At 42.3% G+C, this 24,758-nt stretch overlaps 1 protein-coding gene across 4 annotated transcripts in view; it reads right to left on the reverse strand.

Annotated features, from left to right (window-relative positions):
• LOC144797751 (NXPE family member 3-like) overlaps nucleotides 1–24,758 on the reverse strand; it is a 627,879-nt gene that overhangs the window by 435,368 nt on the left and 167,753 nt on the right. The gene's annotated exons all lie outside the window — the stretch shown is intronic.

A 24,758-nucleotide genomic window follows, 5' to 3' on the forward strand; every position in this document is an offset into this window, starting at 1 on the left:
AGTGCAAAATCAGACTGAGTCGACAGTGGAACAATTTGGGAGTTTGTTCTTGCCAGCAAGCCAATATTGTCTTTCTCAATCCAGACAATACTTCTCTAAACATTAGTCTGACCAAATTTGTCACTATAGCCATCAACTGGCTTAGACACTCAAGGGTCTTGGAGAAGAGCCACGCCTCCTCACCTTTGGCAATCTCTTAGCTGGCCTCCCCTCACTAAAATGCCGTCTTGGCGCTACGTTCTTCTCCAAACAGAGTTTTGTGTATTCATTAACATGAGCTAGTTGACCTCTTTGTAATCGAATGTTGCGTGTTGCATCTCTCATTCAACAAACCTCAGCCCTTTTCTGGATTGTGTGTGTTCATTAACATGAGTTTATAACACCTTTCTCACGAACACTATGAGATTAAATCTCTCATCTGATGACCTGCTGCTATTATGTGGACTTTACTTTATTAACATGAGTCTATGATCCCTTTGTCATCGAATACCTCAAGACTGTATCTCTCATCTGACGAACTCCTGATATTTGCTGGACCTTGTGTGCTCATTAGCATGGTTTTATGACTCCTTTGTTATCTAATACTGTGAGTTTGCATCTCTCATCTGACTGAGAAACTGCGTTAATACAGATGCTCCCCACAGAGTGCCGTTTGCGAGACTGTTTTATATTTGCTGCTGTTCCTAACTGCGAGGATACTTGTGGACATCTGAGGGGCTCAGCGGCTACTGTTCACGGCCCCCGCTTCGCGGGAGCCGTTCACGGGACTCTAGCGCTGTGTTGCTTTGACACGGAGGGACTGTGAGGCCCAGCAGGCAATTCATCATCCCACACCTGCAGCCTCTTCCCTCCGTGTACACGCCCCCGCCTGGCTGCTTTTCTTCCCCGTTTGGCTCTCGCTCCTCGAGTGCCGTTTGCGAGACTGTTTTATATTTGCTGCTGTTCCTGACTGCGAGGATACGTGTGGACATCTGAGGGGCTCAGCGGCTACTGTTCACGGCCCCCGATTCGCGGGAGCCGTTCACGGGACTCTAGCGCTGTGTTGCTTTGACATGGAGGGACTGCGAGGCCCAGCAGGCAATTCATCATCCCACACCTGCAGCCTCTTCCCTCCGTGTACACCCCCCCGCCTGGTTGGTCTTTATAATCGAATCAGTATCCTGCGACGCGGGGTGCGCGCGGGTCGAAGCACGGGGCTAAGCCCGGACAAAGGGCGGGCCCTCTGAGGCCCTCCGAGGCCGTAGAGGGCTGGGCTGGGGTTGCCCCGCTTGACACCTTCTTAAAATAGATTAATTATATATCGCTTGGATTAATCTATTGTTGTGGGCCTTATGCTGTAAAGACGGTTTTGGAATATATTGTGACTGCTTTCCTCTTGACGGTATATTCAAGTCAGGGAACATCCACAAGGAATAAAGCCGTTTTGCTACTTAATTGCTTTTTAACGTTCCTAGTTTTATATCTCCCAGTGGTGAATCGTCTTTTGAAATGACTGCAAAAAAATTAAGGTCTGGGTGTTTATTAGTGGGAAGGACTTGTTCTAAGACTAAATCAAATCCCCTACAAAATAAGGATACTTCTGTTTTACAGTTAAAGGGAAAATGTCAATTATATAGCTTATGGGAAAGGGGAAAGGACAAGGCCCAGACTGAGGTTCCAAAGTCAGTTGACATCAATGTTAAAGGTATAGAGGAAGGCAAATTTACTATGAGAGGGCACAGTAATCAGGATGCGCCTATTATTTTGGTAAATGCAAAAAAAGCTACGAATCCTCCTTCCGTGGAGGTGGGTAGCTCTCAAATCCCCCTGAAAGTGCAGATGCCTATAAAGCTTGTTCCCGGGGAATTAAGCCTAAATAATATTGTGCCTCTTCATGGTGTTACTACCAAAATAGTTGAAGTATTAGTGCATAATTCCTCTCCTTCCCCAGGGGAAGGTTTAAATGACTCCCCCGGACTATTTCGTCCTGTGGTTGTTTCTGGTAATGATTTTACTCTCCCGATATAGACATGGAGCTCTACAAGAGATACACCAATTCTGATCACAGCAAGGTTTTAGATCAAGCAAGCACTCCAGTAGTATCAGCACCCTCAGGGCTTCAACTATATAGTAGTACTCCCTCTAATAAATCTCAATTTTCAATGTCACAGGCAAACATCTCTACGAGCCCTGTCTTTAATATTACTGACACCCAATCTAAACTTCCTACTAGGCTTGATAAACCTATATCGGATTCTCTGACATCCTTAGAACACCTACTCTCTTCCATTTTGCTATTATTGGAAAAATTTGTTGGAGGCTCGGATTGTGTGCTAGAAACTGTAACCCAAATACTTAAGGTATTATTAAATAGTAAACAGGGAGTTGAATCTAGCCCACATCACGAGTCATCCCCCGTAGAAGTGCAAGGTTTGAAAGATAAGAAGGTAAAGAATAAGTCCAAGACTGCCTTTCAAACTTTAGACTTAGTCCGAACTGAACAAGGTGAGAACCACCATCCTATTGATGGAAAAAATCTAGTTGTTATTCAGGGGAATAGCCCTGTGGCTACATCAAAAGCAGCTGCAGCTAATTGTATTCTCGAATCTGATCAAGAAATAGAAATTATGACGGACACTGAAAAAAGGATGGATAAGGAAGTATTCCCTATATTTAAACCCCAGATAAATGAAGAGAAATGAAAGAGGATGCCTCGAATTCTCTAAACAAAGGGAAAAAGGAAAATTTAAGAAAACATAAAAAGCTTAGAGGAAAAAAGAGGAAACCAATTCATAGATTTACAAAGAAGAGACAGAGAAAAATGAATTTTGATGAAAACATAGATAGTCGTATAGAAACCCCCCCCCCCTCCAAGATTCTTTGCTTAATTTATCCCAAGTTATAAATGGGCACACCAAATTGGATCAGGATCTTCTACTGACTATACCAGGGGGGTCTTCTAATAGCATTCGATCTGTTGAACAGATAAATCCCCCTAATATCCTACCTCCAGCCCTTGATCCCTTGGCCAAGCCTTATTTCGATAGGTTGGGAAGCGAAAGGGCTCCTAAGTGCTCAAAGGCTGTTTCTGATCAGGAAAGCATAGATACCTTCCAACCAAAGGTTGGTCCTGAAAAGGAAAGTATAGATACCCTTTATTTAGATTTTATTCCGTTATTCGATACGGATCTTACACTAAATAGATCCTCGCTTCTTAATTGTTTTTGGGAGATCGAAAGTCTGAAACTTATTCAGACTAACGATCTAGATGTAGTCTCCATCTTGAACTTAGAGGTGGGGAATCTAGCAAGGGTTAAATTTTATTCTAAACTTGTTGTAAATCATATTTTAAAATGGTCGGAAGGATTACAAAGTAGGGGGATTGATGTGATTCCATTTTTTGTGGAATCACACTATGGAAGACTCGTTAATATGCCCCTACCTTCCAGTGCAGTCTTAGGCAGTATAAATATGCCCGCTAAAACAGATGAACTAAAAATTTGTATTTCAAAAAATGTACGGCATGTGTCATACAAAAATTCTCTTCTTTGCCAATTAGACTTGACAGAAGAAACTTTCAAATGGAATTGGTTGCCTGGTGTCTTGTCAAGCAAATCTATGCCTAATACCAAACCATATTCCCATCTTTAGCACTGATTTAAAAATAATATCGTGGAATACGGGTGGAATAAAGAATAGTCCAGAAAAATTACAATATTTGCATACATTAGAAGCTGATGTGATCTGTGTCCAGGAGACTTGGTGTAAATGAGAAATTTTTTGCGGGTAAGGACTATTATTTGTTGGACGGCAGAGCCACTTCCTCCAGGAGAGGTTATGCTAAAGGTGGAGTGGCCTGTTTTCTCTCCAATAAGATAAAATGGAACTTTTCCCATTATTTAGATTCCAGTAATCTTTTCCAGGTAATAACACTGTCCAACCTTGTTAACGGCAACTCACGAAAATCAATTGCATTGATAAATGTTTACATTCCCCCAGATGTATGTTTTAATGTATGCTTAAAGAAGGTCTTCTCCCACATAAAGAATCTCCTTGACTCTGAATTCCCTCCCCATATAATTTTATTTGGGGATTTTAATTGTAAAATCTCTAGTTGCAGTCTAGAGTTGCTTAGGAACAAGTATAAGGAGGAATCCTTACAGATACCCCTGGCTCTTTTTCCAGGTAATATTAATACCAATAAGAGAGGGAAATTATTTCTGGAGGAATTGCTAGAGGTTGATAGCATTAAAGTAAATGGAAGGCTTCCCTCGGATACTCCGGCAAACTACACTCACAAGTCCAACAATAGTGAGTCTCTTCTTGAATATGTGGTAGTGGGAAGCTCCTCTTTTTTTCTCCTGAAAGATCTGTTAGTCTCCAACACAAAACTCAGTGATCATAAGGTACTCACCATTATGGTAAATTTAAATCCACCTTTGACGGACTTGTGGTATTTGAATAGTGAATTGGTGAGTTTTGGAGCCAATTCTGGGAGATGCTTTTGGAATTTCAGGGCTATTAAGGGCTTGGAGAGTATCCTAGCGGCCGCTGTGGGGAATTTGGTTAATTGGATTGACTTTGAATTAATATATTTTGCTGACTTTATGAATGTGGTAATATCTTCCGCAAAAAAACCTTATTCTAGAGGAAATTTTAAAATAATTCCTAGTTGTCTTCGGTACCTTAATATTGAAATAAATAAATTAGTAAGGGAACAGTACCTTACTTATACTCCTGAAATATATCATAGAATAGTCCTATTAACAAGAAGGAGGATTAGGCTAAAGGCTAAATTGAAAAAAGAGAATGAAGACACTTTATGGATTAAACTACGGGAAGCGGTCCACAAGGGTCAAGCTAGAACATTTTGGTCACTTATTGGGGAGGGCTGTGGAGTAAGATCTAGACCACTGCCTATACCCATTGAAGAGCAAACCTGGGTTGGGGATATTGAGAATTTATACGCCAGCAATGGAGTAGTGTTTGAATATGGTGGAACATATGGGGTTAGTTCTCCATATGCTCCTCCGACCGAAAAGGATATTGAACTGGCCATTAAGGGCTTGCGCTCTTCTGGAGCAATGGGTCCAGATGAGCTTCCCATTTTGGTCTTAAAACAAAATAGCGAGATGTGGAGTAAAATCCTCTTCCCAGTCTTTAGCTCTTGTTTTTCCTGTAAAACCGTCCTCCCCTCCTGGAGGGGGAGCATATTGGTCCCCCTACATAAGAAGGGAGACCGCGATGTTCCGCACAACTACCGCCAAATCGCCCTTTTGGACGCCATAGGCAAAGTATTTACAAAATGCCTCCTTAAGTTGATTAATGAATGGGTGTCCAAGGATGAAATCCTGCCCTTTGAGCAGCCTGGGTTTAGGCAGAGACATGGTACATTGGACAATTTGACAGCATTGCAAGTTATAACAGAAAAATACATCAAGGTCCGTGGAGAGAGAGTCTATGGTGCCTTCATAGACTTCTCCACAGCATTTGACAAAGTAGATCATCCTTTGCTGTGGAGGAAATTATCAGACCTTGGCATGCCGTCTACCCTCCTGGAGATAGTCCGAGCCCTGTACTCTGATACTTGGGGTAGAGTTTTACTAGGAGGGGAAAGGGGACTTTCTTAAAACAAGGTTGCCATTTAGCCCCTTTATTATTTTCCCTTTATATTGCTGATCTCTCTCATGTCCTGTCCTTAAGCGAAGGAATTGCTCCTGTTCTCTGGGGTAGACCGATTGTCTGTCTACTGTATGCAGACGATATATTAATCCTGGATTTAACTCCTAAAGGATTAAATAATCGTCTTCAGGCACTTTATGAATATACGGAGGCACACCACTTGAAGATAAATGTCTCAAAAAGTAAAGTAATGTGCATGTTGAGAAGGAAAAAGTTGAAATATGCGTGCTTTCCTTGGTCTGTAGGTGGACAAAGATTGGAAGTAGTAAAATGATAAAGGTGGGGCAGTCGTGCTGTGGCCACGTTCCATGTACCTTACAGAAGGGCAGGCACATGTAAACAATCATGAGTGGTATAGGTCGTCTAAAGAAGACCCTATACATGCAATTCAAGACAAAATCCACAGAATATCAAGGGCTGGGCTGGATGATGGCTTTCTGGGACCCAGGGAGTTTGAATACCTTAATAAGAAATTACCCAGAACGCCGGTTCTGTATTTCTTGCCCAAAATACACAAAAATGCACAGGTACCCCCAGGCCGACCCATTGTTTCGGGCTGCGATTCTGCACTTGAGCCAGTATCAAAGTACATCGATTTTTTCTTAAAACCGTGTATAGTGCAGGTGAAGTCACATCTTCGTGACACCACTGACTTCATCACTAAAATTGAAGGGAAACCATTCGATGAAGATACACAATTGATGGTAACATTAGACGTGGCCTCTCTATACACCCAAATCCCTCAGGATGAGGCATTAGAGGTAATAGAGATATACCTGGACCAGCGAGAGAGACCACATAGGGTGCCCACGTCATTCATCGTGTCATTGGCAGAAATCACGCTACGGAGCAATTATTTTAAATTTGAGAATGAGTTCTACATCCAGATCAAAGGGACAGCCATGGGTTGTCCCTATGCGCCGGAGCTGGCGGTGCTCTATATGGACCAATATGAACAACGATTCATATATAACAATAATCCATTTTTGAGCAATATACATCAATGGTTACGGTATATTGACGACGTCTGGCTCTTGTGGCAGGGGAGCCAGACCCAGTTAGACCAGTTTCATGATTGGCTTAACTCTCGACATAACGACATAAAATTCACACTGAATTCTAGTCAACAAAAAATGACTTTTCTGGATGTCACAGTAGGCAGCAGCGATGGAACGCTATTCACAACAATTCACAAAAAAGCCACAGACAGAAATACAATCTTGCATTTCAAAAGCTCACATCCACAATGTCTAAGAGAAAACTTGCCCTATGGGCAACTACTAAGGATAAGGCGCAATTGTACGACTATGTCGGATTTCGAGACGCATGCCTCCCTATTCTGCGGAGAAATGGTGAATAGGGGTTATCCAAAAAAGCTGCTCTCGCACACGAAAAAAAGAGTAAGGTTTATCCCGAGGGACACTTTGCTCAAAGTAAAGAAGAAGGAGGAGCTTGACAGATTGGTCTGTGTGTCGACCTACGGCCAGCACACAAACCAATTCAAGCGCATTATTCTAAATAACTGGCATTTATTGGAAACACTGGATCCTCCACTTCAAAAACCTATTTTCGCCATGTGTAAAAACAAAAGCATAGGGCAACATTTGGTTAAAGCTGATAGTTTTATCCCAAAGCAAAAAAGTGACCTTTTAGCTCAGTGGAATTTAAAACCAATTTGTGGGCATCGCAAATGTGGTAATTGCGTGTCCTGTGCAGTGACATTGGAGGGAAATGTTTTTTCTCATAATGGTGTGACTTGGAGACACGATGCGTTTACAAATTGTAGAACTAAGAACGTGGTCTACGCTGTGGTGTGCATCTGCAACAGGGTGTACATAGGGAAGACTACTCAGGCGGCAAATGTTAGGATCACGCAGCACCGCTCGCGGATAAAGAAAAAAGTGCTAACTGCGCCCATGGTTGAGCATTTTGTGTGCTGCAACCATAGTGAGAATGATTTCAGATGGACGGTTTTGTTTTGTATTGATCCAAAACATCACGCTAATGTGGAAATGGCTCTGCTTCAAAAGGAAGCCTATCTAATTATGAAATTCGATAGTGTGAATAATGGGCTTAATTGCCTCAGTGAAATTAACAGAGCGTGAGAAGCTCGCAGTATATTCCATTCAGGCAGCACTACTATTCCCAGAAATCACCGTTCAGGCCCACACGCCCCCACAGGTCACATGACAATCACATGACCTTTTTCTAACATTGGAGAAACGAACGCGCATTCTGCAAGGAGATTGTTCCTGCGTTTGTGTGCCAAGGGGAGACGTTGTTCATGAAGTAAAGACGAAGGTAGGCCACCGCTTAGGGCGGAAGGAATCAGATAATGGGTGCGCTCTGCACGACAACGCGGTCAGGCTAACACGCGTTTGTATTGCTTGTATATGTTCACAGAAATCGAATTCATTTGAAAATCACTAGCGGAAAACAACAAGGGGAGACGTCTTCGGGAAAAGAAAGACGAAGGTAGGCTTCCGTTTGGGGCAGAAGGAATTACACAATTGGTGCGCCATGCGCTACAACGCGGTTAGGCTAACACGCGTTTGTATTGTTTGTATATTTCCACAGAAATTGAATTCTCTCGAAAATCTATAGCGGAAGTGAACCCCACCTGGGTGCATGCAAAGTAAGTCAGTTTCGTAATTGTTCATAATGCACAATTTAAACACACCATGTGCGAGTTTTACAACGGATATTTACACTGTTACAGAACATGTGATCCGCTTGAAGATTTTTTTCCGGTGGCTGGAAAGTAGAAGCGCCGCCGTGTGATAACGCGAAAGGTAAAAAACCGCCATTTTTGGCCTCTGTCTGAGTTTTCCTTACTAGCAGAGATTTTTATTAAATAATATCACTTTGTTGCAGTGAGTACCCACGGCCTAGACCACAGTTCACTTTAAGTGCAGCCCTGGAACTTGAAATTACCAGGTATGATGCACTTTGTTCATTGGAGAAATTTTATTGTAAATAAATAATGGATGGAGGACTAGATAGATAAAGTTTATCTTTTTTTGTATTTCATAAATAGTTTCCATGGACCAGACTCTGACAGCCCTGATGAGAGTCTCTTGATTTATCTACGGGACTTGAAACGTGTCGGCATCTTTTTACTCTTTGGCATTTAATGCCAGTGATTCACGCAGAACTTTTTTGATTTGCATAGAAGTAGATGCACTTTGTATTGGGTTGTAATACTCTTTACATTTCTGTTTAAGAGATGGTTTGATATTCAGGATTGAGACTGTATTATTGAATAACAGTTCCATGTTTCACTGTAATTAAGAACACTTTGTTATTGTAATTGTTTATATATGTTTTTGTCATTTGTGTAGTAATGTTTTCATCATTGTAAAAGCTTCATGATTTGTTTTTGAATAACTTTGCAATGCGGCACTATATGGTAGTACATGAAGTTGATGATGTTCTTTGTTCTGTCTATACTAAAATAACTGAAAAAATTCAAAATTGAATGAACTTAAAAGACTTAAATGTCTGGATAAACTAATAAATTTTGGTTTACCCAAATCTCGCATTCATTGTGATATTCATAATAGAGGCATAGGTAAAACCCCCATTTTGTTGCATTTTACAGTGGCCCGACCTACCCTCTTTCCCAGTGGGCCCAACCCCCAGTTGCTCTCATGTTCAGAAACTAAGCATATTGACACATTTTCTTTCAAAATACAGCACTTGATCAACCACTTCCCTCTCGATCCTCGAATACTCCATATTCTGCAATAAAATGTAATAAGTCGATTAAAAATGTGGTGTGAGCGAACTACTAATAACATGTTTTATATAGCAATCCATACCACATTTATGTAATTTCTAAAGATTGTAAAGTAAAAATTGTTACCTAATTTAATTATAATCAATTTACGAGTATGGAAGAAGGCATACTATAGTAGGGTCAAAGAAAATTACAAAAAGGAACTAAAATAATATCAATCATTAATTAAAGAAATTCAGATGTAAATTCTATACGAAAAGAATCGAAAGTGCTAGTAACTCCCCCAAAGAAATGTTCGCCATATTGAAGTCTCTTAAAACAAACGAAGATAGAAGCGATATTACTGCCTCTGTAGAGAGATGTAATAAGGTGGCAGAATTTTTCGCTGATAAAGTGACAAACATCTATGACACCTTCCTGGTAGAAGCATGACAGGGGACTACCCTAACCTGTGGAAGTCAGACAAATTTTGCAGGGGTGACTCTGGATGAATGTAAGATCCAGGAATTAGAAGAACTCAAAGCCACAGCAAAAGGAATAAAAACTGGCTCCCCTTTATACCCAGCACGACCAGAGATAGTTATGGAGGGAGCGGGACCGATTATGCCATATATCTAAGAGCTTATTTCATGTTCCTTTCAGAATGATGTGGTCCCCACTAAATGGAACCAGGCTATTGTTAGGCCACTCAAAAAGAAACCATCATTAGAGTATACAGTATTAGAAAATGTACGCCCTATCTTACTATTACCATTTGTAGCCAAGATTGCAGAGAAAATAACCAATAAACAACTGGTAGACCACATCAATATGAATGATCTATTGCAACCCTCTCAGTCAGGTTTTAGAATAGCCCACTCCACTGAGTCAGCACTACTCATGGCCACAGAAACACTGGGAAATTATTCAGACGAAGGGCAAACGGCCGCACTGATCCTGCTGGATCTCAGTGTGGCGTTTGACACGGTATCACAAGAGCTGCTTCTCCAAATACGAGAGGATTGTGGGATCAGGCGAAGCTCTCTGAGTTGGATGACATTGTTTCTTTCCGAACGGAGCTTTCAAGTCACAAAACAGACACACTTATCGGAGAGTATTCCCCTGCCCCGGGGGCTTCCACAGGTTCAATTTTGAGCCCCACTCCATTCAACCTTTACGTGGGACCACTGACTGAATGAGTAGAGAAACATAAGGTGTTGATCGTTTCCTACAAGGATGACATGCAGCTAAATGTGTTGCTATCTCAAGATAAGGATAAGGCAGCAATCCGCTTCTCCAAATGTTTAGAAGAGGTGGCAGACTGGATGTCGAACCATTGCCTCAATTTAAACGGGAATAACGGAGGTAATGGTTGTAGACAAGGCGCCAACCAAATTGTCCTCCGCGTGGTGGCCTGAATCATTAGGCTAATTACCTACCCCAAAAGCAGAAATGAAAAACCTCGGAATCTGGTTTGACTCCGAGTTGACATTCGGCGTCAGATTCGGAAGGTAGCGGGTAAATGGTATAGGCCATGAATTTCCTGAGGAAAGTCCTTGATATTTTACCACCGAATGCCAGGAAAACCATAGTAAATGCGGTAATAACCTCCCAATTGGATTACAGGAATGTACTATATCTTGGCACTACAAAAAAAGACTATCCAAACTACAGAGGGTGCAGAATTCGGCGGCTCGATTGGTACTTAGCCTCCAGAGAAGAGCTAACACGAAGAATGCCCTGACAGTACTGCATTGGCTGCCAGTAGAAAAAGAGAGTCGTGTTCAAGGCAACGTGCCATTGTCACCACATTATATTAAACGGCACAAGATATATTCAACCACTACTAACCCAATACATCCCAGGACGGAGTTTAAAATCTATGGGGAAGGCACTGGTGACAGTACCGAGAATATTTAGAGCCAGAATGGGGGCACTCCCATTCAGGTACCTTGCAGCAAAAACATGGAACACCCTACCGATTGCCCTAAGAACAGAGCCATGCGCAAATAGTTACCGCAAATAGCTAAAGACCTGACTGTTCGCATAAACTGAATAAGTGTAACTCAGTAGGACATGCAGATTGCAGTCGCACCCTCTCAGAGTCTATGTCTTAGCGCGGGGACACAACGGTGGAGTAACCATGTGCTCTACAAATGAATAAATAAATACTGACTTCAGATGGATGGGCGGCTGAGTCTTCCTTGCTGTGATTTAAACTCATCACCTGGAGACATCCGCATATTTCAGCAGTGAGAGTTCAGTTCAAAAAGTAAAACAAACAAGTATTTGCAATGCAATAGGTCTCGCATTTTCGAGAGTTTAAGCTATTGGCATTGTAAATGACAATGCCTTTTATTTATGTTTTAAAAACAAACACATAAATAAAAGGCATTGTCATTTACAATGCCCATTGCTCAAATTCTCGCAAATGCGACCCTTTTACATTGCAACAGTGATGCCAGAACTTCTAGGCGCTTTCTTCAGAGAGCAAACATTCAAGTTCACCCAACTCAGATTTGTATGTGGATTACCTCTTGGTGACTCATTAGCTCACATTAGCTAATACACACAATGATACTGGCAACTAGGACGCAAGACATTTCCTAGAGGTTTAACACCTCCAGCTAGAAATCGTTTATATGCAAGCTTAAACTGAATCCTTAATCTACTCCCTTTCTTACCTCCCAGTAGTGTTTTTGGAAGAGGAAAAGTCTGATCTTCTGTGACTCTTTATGCTAATTTTAAGCAGAAGTTACTGCAGGCCTTGGGCCTCCTAGTACAAACAGGGCCGGACTGGGAACGAAAACCGGCCCTGGTAAAGTGCTTGGCTGGCCCCCCCTCCCCCCGGGGGAGGGTGGGGGGTTTGGGGGTGCGACCGAGCTCTTTGCCGGGGCCGGTTTTCGGCTGATTTTGTTACAGGGAAGATTTTGCAGCTATGCTGCAAAAACGGTCCTGTAGCAAAAACGCCCCCCAAGGGCCCAAAACTGACCCCCACCCTTGCGGCGCACCGGGGGATTGCCCGGTGCCCGCAACGGCCAGTCCGACCCTGAGTACAAAGTCTAAACCTTCTGGAAGTAGAGCTGGGCTGGCCCTCTGTTAAGCTGCAGACCAGTGATCTACTGCAACAAGATGGGCTCAGGGGCCCTTAGCAGAAAAATGTGGGGGCATAAAACAATCTGCACAAAGACGCGCACACAACGTGCTGCTGTGGAAAAAAATGCTCCGTGCTCGAAGAGTTTCTTTGCAGAACTGCCTGTATAGAACCAATTCTAGTCTGTGATGAATAGATCGAGTGCAAATGTGGTTGAATGAGTGCGTGGGCATCACAGTATAACAAGGCACGTCTATGTGGTTGTGTCCACACAGATCTGCTGCTCTTCAATAGCCCACACTGGCGCCATGGGTCCTTAGTGTACCCTGACTCAACAGGTCAACATGGGAGAGCGGGAGATCAATAATAATACAGCGCTATGAGGCAATTCAAATGAGAAATGACCACAGCAGAAGTCACTCCGAAGGGACAGAATTATTGATTCTTTAGCATTATTCAGTTGCACATTTTACTGTTCCTAAGTGCTGTAAATACCTGGCTTTGCTATTGCCTAATTTAACAGTAGGTTTTCAACCTCAGAAGGATGAAAGACCTTGATGCCCCAAACTGGATTCAAAATTGTGACCTGAAGACCGCACAAATGTCACCAGTGAGTGCATAACTCAATGAGCTATCTTGCACGTATGGTGTGAATTCTTCAGTATATCTAAAAACAGCTGCCTGATCTCCAATGAGAGGACTTTAGTGGAAGTCTGTGTCCATCTTATCTTAGTTTAAATATAGCTACTCCTCTCAACGCGCATGGCCCGCTGGTAATACATAGAACCTGCCGCCATTACCGGTGTACCGCGACTGCTAAGGGGGAGGAAGGGGTATACACCCTGAAATACATAGAAGTGGCCGCCATTGCTGGTGTCCCGCGAGTGCTGTTGGGGGGAGGGGCAGTCACAGTTAAAGCACGCATGGCGCGCTGCAAATACATAAAAGCACCACCATCGCAGGAGTTCTGTCTATATTGGGTAAATAGTGCTCCAAACTTACCTTGCCTGTGCATAATTCCAGTGGCCCTTGTTATTATTTCACATAACAATGAAACAATGTAATGAGCAGTTTTACTTACATTCGTATGTAAACCAAAATACAAGGACCTAGCTCGCCACTAGGCCGCACAAAGCACTTCCTGCGACTTATTTGTTTTTGTGGCTTCGGATCACTCTCGGACCATTTGATCCAGCCCACATAATGTTTTTGCCATAGCAGCAGCACTGCGGCTAGACGGGCTGGTGAATGAGGTGCATGGAAAAAAGAGGTGCATGGGAGGCCTTGCGAGTGCACGCCGGCAATGCTGCTGGCTGGGAAATGTCTGGTGCCAGACTGGCTGCTCTCTGACTCTTTTAGCGCAAGGGCACCTGAGAGGGGGCCTGATAAAGCAGCATCTTCTGCAAACCCTGTTTGGTATACAACCTTTACAACGCAACTTTTACAACGCACTACCATTACAACGAAACTTTTACAACGCAACATCCATTACAACGCATGCATTTACAACGCAGTCATTACAACGCATGACACTACAACGCACACCACTACAACGCATACCATTACAACGCATACCATTACAACGCATAACTTACAATCCAACACTTACCCTACTGTTGCGCCCCCTGGAGTTAGAATAGTAATTTTTACCCCTACACTATCCAACACTTACCCTACTGTTGCGCCCTCTAGAGTTAGAATAGTAATTTTTACCCCTACACTATCCAACACTTACCTTATATGCAATGTAATGTAATGCGTTGTAAAGGTATGCGTTGTAAATGTAGTATGCGTTGTAATGGAATGCGTTGTAAAGGTAGTTTCAAGGAATTCGTTGTAATGGTATGCGTTGTAATGGTGTGCGTTGTAATGGATGTTGCGGTTTTAAAAAATGCGTTGTAAAGGTATGCGTTGTAAAAGTGTGCGTTGTAACATCATACATCCACACTGTTTTGGTGTCTAGTGTTTGCAGATGTTGTTTACTCCACTCGTCCCGCAAGTGCTGAGGGGGGAGGGAGACAGCGACAGTTAAAGCGCGCTGGTAATAGATAGAACCAGCTGCCATTGCCGGTGGCCCATGACTGCTGAGGGGGAGGTGGGGATATACATAAATACATAGAACTGGCCGCCATCGCTTTTGTCCCGCAACAAAAGTGCGGAGAGAAAAAACAAGCAGATGCAATAGAACGCGCATTTATGCTAGGCCTATTGCATTGCAAACCGGAGTGCGGACGGGCGAGAAGGCATGAGCAACGGGAGATGGGGGGGGGAGGTGCCGAGAAGGCACGGACTGCGTGGGAGGCACAGGAAGAAAATAGTACTCACATTCTAAATAAAACATACTGTGCAACACTCGAAGTAAAGGGGCCAGTAGCCATGGAAGAATACAAATGACGACATGGCTGTCTTAAGGAGGGACTAACAAGCCTACAACCAATCGGAAGGCAACATTTAGGAACTAAGCTAATCAAATAGATGGGCAGAGAGTGGGCGGAGCTTCCACTCCATACAGAATACTGCATGCCTCACAAAGCGAGCAGCGCATGCGTCCTGCCGCTATAGGCTTGACCTAAAAATTAGTAAAGCCAGTGTAAAGGTGAGACTGTCCTTAGTCAGGAATGTACCCCATTAACCACCATTAAACCGCACAGTTGGGTATTGATTCTCAACAATGAGGGCCTTCCACTCAAACCCATGCGGAGTCACCCCACTATGAGAGTTAACCTTCACATTTTTTTTAGGTTTGTCACATTTTTAATCACTTTTGCTCATCCATCCAGAATTTATAGTTCTTATCCTGGCAATGACTTTAAAATCAGGAATAGTCCAATATTTTCCAGAGCCAGTGTTTGTTGTACTTAACATTTTCTGTCTATCAGCAATTTTTTAACCAACTCACCCTGGTCAAAAACGTTAGTATTTTTAGAGTCAATTTTATGCTTGAATCACTATAGATTCAAGTTAGTGACTAGATCTCTGCCTCTTAAATGTAGAACAGATTCACATCAGTGAGCGTATGAGGTGCAACTCGGTATAACCACAATGTTTCATGAACATACTCTTTCCACTCATGCCCGAAAGTGCTTGCCTACACTACGCAGTCTTTGAGAACCAAACTGAATCTCTCCACTTGACCGTTGTAGTGTAGGGTATATTGCACAGTAGTAAAATGTTTAAACCATACTCTGCTACATACTCTTTCATCTCACATGACTTGAGTTGTACCCCCATTATCAGCAATCATGTAACTTGGGTGCCCTTTTCTGCCAAACAATTCAAGAATTAAATCACCTCACCTGTGGCCTTACCAATGAATTATACTTCTTGCAATTTTGAATGGTAGTCCACTAGCGCAATGCGAGAATCAGCGGGCAAATTATGGAATGGACCTGAAATATCAAAAGCAACCTTCTCCCAGGGTTGTAATGACCAGGAACCGGAGTGAGAGGCGCAGGAGTGAGTTTAAGCATCCTATCTGGTTACACAGTGTGCACAGGACCTACGTCTGGGCATATCTGTCCCACTTTGGGCGACACACTAAAGTATAAAAAATGATGGATTGAATGCTTGAATTAATCTCAGAAACTGGTAATCACTGAGGTCATAGTTATTTTGCACACCATGCCACCTAGGTTTGAAATACTGCGCCTGCTGCAGCCAATCCAGAAGGTATTCTTTTAAATTGATACACACATGATGCTGTCAGAAAAGCTGTGAGCTGTTTGGAATCAAGGGATAGTAACACTGATGGTATGCAGAGCGCAGGTCTCTAGAGGGGAAAACCATTTGGTTCCTTCCAGGGTAAACATGTATTTGTTTGTATTCAGCAGAGGATGACTACCAATAATAACTTTTACTTTCAGAGCCCTGAAGGCTTACTTTTTTGTCTGCTTTTCTGGCTAAAACTATAGATACCTATTAAGATGGCTCTTCAATCAAACCATTCTTGATTACTTTTTCACAAAAATAGTTTTTAGTTCATTCCTGGCACTCAAAGGAACTCCTCTCAGTATTTGTTCCATTGGCACAGCATCATTTTTCAATTCAATTTTATGTGTAATCCCTTCAATTCACAAGCCCAGATTTTACAAAACACACCCAGAAAGTGTTCAATCAACCAATTTCGCTTTTCAAAACTCCTTAATAAACATACCTTGTTCTTTACCTCTTAGATTCAATATAATCTCTAGTTTTCACAACTCTTTCCAACCCCAACAGATTGACTCCCTTTAAAGCTAGATATCATGTTATGTCCACACTTCTTTTCCCGAACTTTAAAGTCACTTTGGCAAAACCTACCATCTCAATCGCACTACCATCAAAAGCTCCTGCCAAAATGTGAGATGGTTTCAGATCCTTCTCTAAGATTGTATCTCAAAATTTTCTTTAAACAAATCTCTTATAACTATCATCCATTTAGACCCTCAATGTGTTGTACTTCCTAAGATTTTTATAGGATTACAACTTGACACGTTGGTGGAGAAAAACTCATCTCACACTCATGCTCATTTTAGTGCTCATCAGAAGTTTAAGAAAACTGCACACTTTATCTCCTAAGATGTAGACGTACACCCCATTGGATTATGAGAATATTTTGATTCCTTATGCTCTTTCACACAAGCCCCTCTCCTGTTCTTGACTTTAAAATTATATTTTTTTATTTGCTTATCTCTATATTATTTATCAAAATGATCCAATTTACCACATGATTTGCACTTTTCAGGACAATATTTTGAAAATGCTAAATTCCTGCTACTTTTGCACTATTAGCTTGCTAAGACTTTTTGCTCTTTAATTTTCTGTAATCCATGTAATTACCTGAAACATTCATGCTTCTTAGTTCTGCAATTTTATCAATTTGTTTTTTCCACCGACAGTCTTCATTCACATCTCAGAATGTCAATAGCTCTACAGTCAATATTGCATCCTATACCTTGGCATCTCCATCAACCTATAACTGTTCTTAAGTTTTTTTACCTATGATATTGACAATAATGTGGTCTCTAATCAATCCAATTTCCATGGCACCAAAATTACATGACATTGACAATGCTCTTAATGGTTTAAAAAATTAATCAAAAGATTCACCCTATCTATGTGCCCGAATATAACATTTGTACCAACCATTTTGAACAAAGCTTCTTCAAACTCATCGATGTCCCCTTGTCCTTCTAAAATAAGTATCCTTTGTAATGTACAATAAACCGCATGTCCTTTAGAACTTAAAGCGTGTAAAAATATATTTTCCTTCTTTCCTGTGCTGTTTCATCCACCTCAGTGGTGGAGGATTAAACTGCATGTTAACCCTTTGGATGCTATAACATGGCCTCCGCTTCTATAGCACACAGTGGGGCACTATGAAGGTGAAGGCTACCTTTAAGTGCCTGGCACTGGAGCAGCAGCTGTTGTGTGTTGCCTCGTTGCCACCCTCATCACACCCTCCTGGGTCAGAGCTGGAGACTCTCGTGCTCTGGCCCAAGGAGGGGTGTCTGTCCTGCAAATGACATGCTTGCGTCAGTGACAAAATTACGCAGTCTGCAGGACACGCATCCTGGAAATGACTTTCTGGTTTCTCTGTGTGTGCAGAGGGGGCTGAAAATAGCTTACATCTCTGTGGCAGCAGGATATTGTGCAAAAAGGCAGGTACCACTTCTAGTTTTCCATGGACAACTTTCTTATCATGCACTAGACCACTAAACACTAGGGAGTTTATTTAAAGGTGTAGCTGCCCTTTTAGCAAGGAGACAGGAGCCCATTAGACACCAGGGAAGTTCCTAAAAAACAGAGATGCCCCCAGGCTCTGTATGGGGCTATGCCCCCACTCCTAAAGGGGACAATACAATCTTTCTGCTCCCTTGGGAGCTAAATTGCAGTTTGCCCCAAATCTTCCCTCCCCCATGGTGGCAGAAAGCCCACTAGCCACAAGGAAAGTTGTGAAAAAACATGCTTGTGAATGGCTCACCATGGAATACGGTCATTTCCCCAGCCCGAAAGGTATCACAGTTTTTCTGCACCGTGCAAGGTGGATTTAGGGGTTTGCCACTAAATTATCCCTTGGGCTGGGTGCTAGAAAGCCCACAAGATGCCAGAAAATATATGTACGAAAAGACAGAGGGATGGAGGTGGCCCACCTTGTCATAGGGCCTTGCCCCACCCTAAAATAGGTCAATGCCGTCTTTCTGCTCCCAGGAAGGGAGATTGGGGAAGGCCCACTAGACACCTGCTCAGGTGCGCCTAGAGTTTGGATACAATAACAACTACTCCACAAAAGGTATGAGACAATTACATTTTGGTATAAAATATGGCTTAATCGTGACCTAGATATTAACTCAGCACTCTGGGAAGCCCTGCAAAATGATCCAAAATCACAGTATGCAAAGTACCTATATGTTTCTTTGGAAATAACAAAGATGACAGATCTCTGACAACGGAAATTACCTTGGTCCTTATTCCAGCAGATTATGAAAAAAATGGCAAAATTGAATTCATTAATCGATGATGAAGCAATCTTAAGTCGACGTGCGCACGCATGGATAGTTTTACAATCTTATATGAGCCCTGAACCAGCAGTATACCTGGGCCTCACTTTCCCGCCTCACCTGAAAACAAAGTATTTGGAGTTGCGTATGGGGAAACTGCCATCGAATGCTGATCAACCTATTTGGAGGACCCCAGGCCCAAAAATTGTAACCTATGCGGAGCATCAGTACAAGACTTTATACATTTGATATGTATCTGTCCAGAGTTAGGGTGCTGCCGCCGGGATTTGCTTAAGAGAAAGTTTAATGAAATAGGTACCCGCACCTGTAGATCGGCAATATTAAAAATATTAGACTCAAAGGACCCACAGTTAATCTGTCAAATAATTAAATTTGTAACCTATTTTGATAACGTAATGAAAAGAACAGCATAGGCTAAAACTATAATTCATCAATTCTTATGGTTTATTCCTCATACAAAAGTAAACAAAAAAATCTTGTAAATTGAAATCGAATTTTAAATATATTTATTTTAACTGTTTATATCTATTTTATAACAGTACATGAAGGTAATATATTTTATGCTTCGGAATATTGTAATGGTTTTCATTAACTGCAAAATAAAGAATTTCATTCCACTAGACACCAGGGGTTTATTTATTCAAATAAAAAAAAAGGTTAGATAAAATCTGGGGACAATGGCAGAAAAAACGTGGGTATTAGGTAGTAAGAGGATGGTGGTGGGACTATTCGGGATTAAACTAGAACACTCTGAGAGTTCAATAGGGACTCGAAGAGAGGGTTGTGATTGTGGGTGTGCTGTCAGTAACAATGACATTCTCTGTACAAATAATTTGGATGTGGTGACTCTGTGTGTTATTCTGAGCTTGTTATGCGCCATCAGAAAGCTGATAACAGTGCCTTGTTTAAGAGAAAAAAATGAGCAGCAGTAAGCCGCTACATAATGGGCCATCACTAATCTTTTGTCATTTATATCCTACCTGCGAGTATGTGTCAAAAGGGAAGAGATTCCAAATATTCTTCAGAACCCCCTACTCACACTGTGGATACCTTTACATGTTATTAAGACCTGCCACGTGGTTACTAGAGACATTATCATCATCTTTAAGTTAGCATGAGCCTAGGAGCTATGATGCTGCTTTTGCGCACAACACTGCATGTCTTTATTTTTTCACAACTCTGTTTATGCCTTTCACATGTGAACTCTCTGCTGTGCTCATTCCTCGCTTGTTCCTGGAGTTTTGTCTGAACTTTGTGAGCAAGGTCGATAAACAATGACTCTTGTTATTCTGTTCTGGTCAGGCCCTAGCACTGAGGCAAAATATACCAATGCAGCTGTTTCTCCTGAAGGATCGTACTTTGATATTATTAGGTTGCATGTTTAGGTAACACACACTTGATGAGAGACCGTTCCAGGGAGAAGAGCAACCTGCACCTGTGATGTAGAAATACGATATACGGCCTGATGTATGGGGTCTGCTGACAAAGCCCAGAGATCTTCTATTATATAATAATACTTCTGCCTACCTAGGAGAGGGTGGTTAGGCCTTATAGTCCTTTATCCACTGTCTTTATAAATTGACATCTCCCTTTATGATATATGGCCTTCCTGCAAAGCTAACTGTATTGATAGTATGCATTTTGCTGCTGGTGGTGGCTCGTATACTGCATTTTAGAGCACGTTAGTTAAAATAAATATTTTAAACTATTTTCGTGTCTCTGTCAGATCTTATTGTGGAAAGGTACGAGAATGTGTGTCCTGAGAGATCTGGGAGTGTTGTGTTCTGGGGTGTCTAATGATTGGGTACTCCATTTGTGAGGAGGAGAGCGAGTGAGACACTATAGCTAGTCGGTCTTGGGTTCGTGGGCACTAAGGTTGTAGGAAGGCTTAGCCCCTATGCACAGAGGTCCCATTTTCCTGCGTATACTTCTGTGTATGTGAAGAATCCCTGCAACATGGTACCACCAACATTTGGTCTGGTACTTATTCGTGAGATCCCTGATTAGCGCTTGTGCTTGTCCATAATACCATTTCACCAATTTCCAGAGACGTCCATCATGCGAGGGATATACCTCCTATATTATAGAGTATAGGCTTTTCAAGCTTGGATTTTAAAATGTTTTGTTTTTTCTTCTTTGATACCCAGTATTGCACTACCTTTTTCCGTCTTTTCCTCTCTGATAGATAATGGCTATTGCTGTCGCTGCTCATAATCGTGAAGCACTGACTGCGCATTAGACTCAACATGAAGTCCCTGCTACGGGGGTAGTCATTATCTTTGTGGCAGAAGTGAACGCTGCTTTTCGCTCTGAGGTTTTTTATTCTTGGGTTAAGTTCCTGGTGGTGGATGGGAATGATAATTTCTTTCATGAATATGAGCATGCAGAGGTTCCCCAGTATTACAAACCCTAACAGTCACTTGAAGTTCCTTTGTCAGCTTGGAGCACACCATCTGGTTTAATGGCACCCTACCTCACCCTGTTACAATGGTCCGTTTAGGCTCTTTATGGGTCGACGGAGCCACATGGCCCTTTTGGCAAGTTTTACACCACACCCAAATTATCGTGGTGTTACACACGCAGATAGTTCATATACACAGAAGCGTGATACAATTTGTGTCTCGCATGGTCCAGGCAGCTCCGGCTAGGGTCCCTCCTCAGCAACCAAAACATGGAGGAATGGTAATTAGCCCAATCAGGATTAATTCAGTGATGGGAAAGCATCCTCAATATAGAAATGAATTGCAGTTCTGGTTAGATGAGCGATTTGAGCAACTCGAAGCTGTATTTCCAAATACCTCTCCTTTGGATAAACACAGAATCCTTACAATGAGTTTACCAAAAGGTCTTATTCCCGATTTGGCTGAGTGCACCATCTGGGTGAAGGTGTTTGCAGCGCTGTATTCTCTCTGCTTTGGCACCCTCTCCATGACAATGCTTCTGACAGTTCTTAAGAAAGTTCAAGAGGAGCATGAGGCAGAGGCTGCCCTGGAGTTGGGGATGAGACTGGTTGGGGGAAACAACCTTTACAACGCGCTACCATTACAACAAAACTTTTACAACGCAACATCCATTACAACGCATGCCATTACAACGCAACCATCACAACGCATGACACTACAACGCACACCACTATAACGCATGTCTTTACAACGCAGTCATTACAACGCATACCATTACAACGCATAACATTACCATCCAACATTTACCCTACTGTTGCACCCCCTGGAGTTAGAATAGTAATTTTTACCCCTACACTATCCAACACTTACCCTACTGTTGCACCCCCTGGAGTTAGAATAGTAATTTTTACCCCTACACTATCCAACACTTACCCTACTGTTGCACCCCCTGGAGTTAGAATAGTAAATTTTACCCCTACACTATCCAATACTTACCTAAACATGCAATGTAATGTTATGCGTTGTAATGGTATGCGTTGTAAAGGTATTATGCGTTGTAAATGTAGTTTTTTAATTTTCGTAGTAATGGTATGCGTTGTAAAGGAATGCGTTGTAATGGATGTTGCGTTGTAAAAAATGCGTTGTAAAGGTATGCGTTGTAAAAGTGTGCGTTGTAGTGACATACATCCCTGGTTGGGGTATTCCCTATAGTCTCTGATATGATTCTAGCCAATATAAAAGGCGAAGCGGTTAGCTTGTAGGTAAGTCAGCGTCTTGAGGTAATAGCTGACGTTGATAAACCGCAAATTGTCTAAGATTATCGCTAAGGTGTTTAAAGCATTAGGGCGTAATAATTAGGGGAATAAACCTTTTACTCAGCCACAGAATCAGCCCCCCCTCAAAAAGGAGGGGCATTCTTTCTTTCCTAAAAAGAATTGGAACAAGAATAAACGACCACAACAAAAGAAACTAGGTTCGCGTGCTGGGTCATTGACACCTGAGGCTTCTGAGCGTGGGTATGTATTGCGTGACCGCTCTAAGCTTAAGACGCCAGAGAGTTTCAGGTTCTTGATCCTCGTTCTTCTCGTTCCTTGTAGGAATCATCTTATCAAGAGTCCCATGGAAGGGTGCATCAAGATCGTAGAAAAGGCGACACCATGCAACAACGACATGATCCGCCACGCCAGTTTGACAGAAAGGCCAAACCAGAGGGACAACTGCCATATAGTGCGACGTTTCAAAAGAAAAAAGTTGCCACTTTAAGAGCGAAGTATGCCTCAGACGGTGAGAACCCTGCTACTGGATTGGAGATGGTCTGTGACCCTCCTCGACAAGGCAGCAGAAGTTACCATAGTACGAGAGGCTCTCCGTCCTTGTCTGGAGGCGACAGCAACTGACACATTCATTACAGTGGAAACAGCTGATACAAGAGTTGCACCCTCAGATAGACCTTAAGAGATAGTAATCCAAATTGAAGGTGATATACAGCATACACTTAAGGGTATCTTTTGGGATTACCTTACCTCGTCTTGTGACGTTTTCTGGAGGAGGCAGATTGGCCTCCTCCATTTGGTTTAGCTTCTTCCCGAGGGGAGGATGTGATACTTCCGAGTTTTTCACGTTATGTCTCTGAAGAGATTAAACAGGATTTAGCATCGAAATGGGCTTTAGCCCTAACGCCGGCATTGTATTGCAATCAGGTGGGCTAGTATAGAGATTCACCAGCACATGAGATTCCTTTGCAATCAATGCCACAGCCTCAGGCACAATATCCCATCAAACGTGAGGCGAAAGCATCCGTTGGTGACATTTTGGCCCAGTTGGAACATCAGGGTATAATTGAATCCTGTGTTTCATCAATGAATAATCCTCTCTTTCCGATATCGAAACCAAACGGTTCATATCGCATGGTTTTGGATTATAGAAATTTGAACAGTCCTGTTAGCACTTTTGCCGAACAAAACACACACAGCTCTGCGTTAAAAAACAATATTGTCCGTAAAACAAATAAAACCAAATTTCCAATTAATTTTACAGTCACAATTTGGCTCCTGAGATCCGTGACTGGACCACATTTACTGCAGTCTGCAATCAGAAACGATTTACAAGATTGCACATGGGCTATAAGAACAGCCCTGGTGTGTTTGCTGCAAGTGTTGGTTCACTTTTACACGACATACATACTGATGCTTTCTCTTACACCGATGACATTTATTTGACTGATGACAAATTGAGACCGCATCTGGTGTGTGTTAGTCGCACCATCTTGTCTTTCGTAGACTTAGGATACAAATTAAATTTTGCTAAGTTGCACATCACCAATTTGGCGGTTCTCTTTTTTGGGTGACAAACTCAACAATGAAGGGAAGGGGTTAGCCCCTAACTTTCTTGAAAAATGTGCTCAATTACAGCCTCCTTTCACTCTTAAGAAGTTACAATCTTTGCTGTGATTTTTTAATTTTGGGAGGACATACATTCCTGATTATACTCAGCGTATCAACCCTCTTTTTCGTATTCCAGCTGGCTTCCGGAACATACAGATATTCTTCGGTCCTTGCAGTCTAATCTGCTTGCGAGTAACTTCTTGTTAACTCATGACAACACAACTAACTTAGTCAAATGGATTGTACCAGGTACAGTGGGTTTCACTTACCTGACATTCAATGAGGGAAATATGGTCCCCATTGCCTACAAATCGCATTTGTACACATCAGCAGAGATGCATTTTCCCCCCATTGAGAAAATTCTTAGTTCAGTACAGATGGCGAGCCTGAAGGAGCGCTCTTTGGCTCCGGGGAAATGTATTCTGATGGTATGCCTGTGCCTACTTTGGAGGCGGTCACAAAGGCGAGCTTACCGAATTCTAAAGCCTTACACCCGCG

Source organism: Lissotriton helveticus, chromosome 12 (genome assembly GCF_964261635.1).
Source record: "Lissotriton helveticus chromosome 12, aLisHel1.1, whole genome shotgun sequence".
NCBI classification, from domain to species: domain Eukaryota; kingdom Metazoa; phylum Chordata; class Amphibia; order Caudata; family Salamandridae; genus Lissotriton; species Lissotriton helveticus.